A 3621-nucleotide genomic window follows, 5' to 3' on the forward strand; every position below is an offset into this window, starting at 1 on the left:
CACAAAATGGAATGAAACAAATGGAATAAATAAATCGAACTCGCACTCATACATATTTTTCCCAGTGACCTCCAAAGTTTTCCTCCTGCGAACCATTACAATTTTGTAAACAAGTCACTTATTTAGCAGCATTTCCTGAAAACAGCATTTATATAAACTCAAAAGATATTTACCACGAGGGACAAACCGACGAGACCACGAAGCCATCACCACCAAGCGAATTATTTATAAGCGGGTCGCGAGGCAGGGGAGGAGGAAGGGGAGAAAAGGGAGAAAGGAACAGTCGATAAGTGGAGGGGGAGAAGGAGAGAGGGAGAGGAGGAACAGGAGGCCCTCACCCTTCGCTTTCTCACACTCCTGCTCCTCCCACATGCAGTTCTTCCATCTGTCTGTCTTCCCAAAGCTTCAAGTTAGTAACATGAGTCTTTGAGTTTTTTTGAACATGCAAATGAAATAATGATATAAATAAAATGGCTATGTTTTCTCATAATGAAAAAGAAAGGCAAGATTTTCTCAATCTCATCGGAGTTTGTTTCTGAAAGTTTCTAGTGCATTTTTCGCCTTCATTGTCCTTTTCCAGTGAAGATGTTTCGAAAAGAACCCGCCATTATTTTTCTGTTTTGGAACGTCGTGGAAAAATAAAATGGAAAGTGTCGGCCTGTCTGTCGGAAATTAAGAACTTACCCTTGTCCGCCCTGACCATCCTCCCGGTGGGTGGACGGGGCGAGGAGAGCGTCAGGGAGAGAGTGGGTGGGAGGGACGGAATGAGGGAAGGATGGAGAGAGAGAGAGAGAGAGAGAGAGAGAGAGAGAGAGAGAGAGAGAGAGAGAGAGAGAGAGAGAGAGAGAGAGAGAGAGAGGGGGGGAGGGAAAGGGGCACGCGGGGACTCCCTTCGCCAAAATTTATTTCCTATTATTCTCTTTCCCAAAAATCCTTTTCTTCCTCTGAGTTTCGCTCGTTCTTTTCCACAAATCAAATTCATGTCGCCTGTTGCTCCAAGATTTAATTGTCGGTGTTACTTGTTTTTCTCCATGAACTCGCTGACACCTTGGGAGAAGAGGGAAAAAATAAAAGGAATAAAACTTAAGACTTACTCTACGTCCCCAAGCCAGTTCCAGCCCCTCATATGGCAAGAGTTAATAGGACCAAAGTTTGACGTGTCCACAGGAGAGAGAGAGAGAGAGAGAGAGAGAGAGAGAGAGAGAGAGAGAGAGAGAGAGAGAGAGATAGAAGAAGACTGGAAAGGACTTGGAAGAAAGAAGAAATGAGTAGACCATTAAAGAGAGAGAGAGAGAGAGAGAGAGAGAGAGAGAGAGAGAGAGAGAGAGAGAGAGAGAGAGAGAGAGATATACAAATGAAAAAAAAAGAGAGAAAATGGTATTTCTATGTAAAGGAAACTGAGGAAGCGATACACAAATTTGGCAGAAAGGAAATAGCCCGTATAATTGTTGTGTTCCTCTCCGTCCCCCGCAAAGAATTACACATATATCTAAATGAGAATTAATACGTAAATTGATAAATAAAAAAAAGAAAAGCGCGTGTGAGATAATTATTGATAAAAGGCAGTAATTAGTCGACGTTTCTATATCAGTTACCTTTCATTTAATATAGTTGATACCATTTATTACAATACCAGTTGTGATAATGGTGACTGTAAAGGTGGGAGTTATGGATATACAAGCCATAGTAACGTGTGTGTATGTGTGTGTGTGTGTGTGTGTGTGTGTGTGTGTGTGTGTGTGTGTGTCTGTGTCGCATCAACGTGTTCTCCCAGTGCAGATTAGTGCCGGGTATCCTATGAGCGATGGCCGTGGTGTTCCCGGCAGCATGTAAAAATATAAACGCATCCAGGAATTTCTTCTCTCGTTCCTCTTTCCCTGTGCCGCATCCCCTGCCCCCGCCAATCCCCCCCTGTGTGTCCACGTGGCAGTGAAAGGGGCAGCTGACAGGCCGACCTCTGCTCTCCAGCCATGTTTCATAACCCCACGTCCCTCCTTCCCTGCCTCCCTCCTTCCCTCCATCCCTCTCTCTCCCACTCTGCCTCCCTCCTTCCCGGTCCTGCAGCCTCAGTTGAGCTCTGCCTCGTATTTTGCGGCGAGGCACAAGCGACACGTCTGTTCTCTCATTTGTTACTATTCGTCATTTACGTTTGTGCGTGTTGTGTAATACGTCTTCTCTTTCGTATCGCTGGTTGTTGTAGCAGTGGAAGTCATAATACTAGTAACAGTAGCAGTGGTAATGGTAGTGGTAATAGTAGTGGTGGTGTTATTAGTAGACTTTTTTTTTTATTAATTTTAGTTGTTTAAACTTAAGATACACGAAGAAATATGTTTTAAATTTTGAAATACGCTGACCACCCGAATTTACTTCATGAATTGCTGAACGTTTCGCTATGAACAAAACCTCCCATGGAACATAAGTGCCGCGCAGTAAAAGGAAACAAATCCACCTCTCACAGATATGGACAGAAAAAAGGCGTGAAAATTGACCCAAACACGAACAATATTTCCATTTCACATGCTTCCCTCCATCTCTTCTCCCTCCCCAACCCCCTCTCCTTCCCCTCTCCGTCCTCTGAGTTACGAGGACCCAAAATCTCTCCAAAGGTCAGACATCTGGCTCAGGGCGGCCGCTTATGCAAAATAACGGACGTGTATCCCCAGATTAGGTCACAACAGACGGGGGGGAGGGAAGGGTAAGGGAGGCAGGGACAAAGAGGAGAAGGGACGAGAGGACAACAGAGAGGAGAGAGAGGAAAATACATATATGGCCGGAAAACATGGAAAATGGAGTTCTGGGATTACTAGAAATAGAGCGTAATGACAGAGCACGTGTCACGCAAATTTAAAAGACAGATGAAGTAGAATATGAAGAAAAAGTTCCTAGATAGAGAGAGAGAAAAAAAAAAAGAAAGCTCCCCATAATTTATTTTATTTGGCGCCTAAAGTCACACTAAAGAAACAGCACTTTTAATAACATGGGTAAACATACTCAACCAGGAATTAAGAATATGTGGACTTTATTTGTATTGTTAATTGTCACATAATGGCGCAAAAAATATACCAAACATTTATTATGTATGTCTATCTATCTATCTGTCTGTATATCTATGTACTGTACATATATATATATATATATATATATATATATATATATATATATATATATATATATATATATATATATATATATATATATATATATATATATATATATATATATATATATATATATATATATATATATATATATATATATATATATATATATATATATATATATATATATATATATATATATATATATATATATATATATATATATATATATATATATATATATATATATATATATATATATATATATATATATATATATATATATATATATATATATATATATATATATATATATATATATATATATATATACACACACACACACACACACACACACACACACACACACACACACACACACACACACACACACACACACACACACACACATACATACATATACATATACACTGTTAAAGGTAGTTTTTTTTTTGTCACTACTCATATTACACAAAAAAAAAAAAAAAAAAAAAATAAGGATATGTGTTGAAATTGAATAACT

Source organism: Portunus trituberculatus, chromosome 49 (genome assembly GCF_017591435.1).
Source record: "Portunus trituberculatus isolate SZX2019 chromosome 49, ASM1759143v1, whole genome shotgun sequence".
NCBI classification, from domain to species: domain Eukaryota; kingdom Metazoa; phylum Arthropoda; class Malacostraca; order Decapoda; family Portunidae; genus Portunus; species Portunus trituberculatus.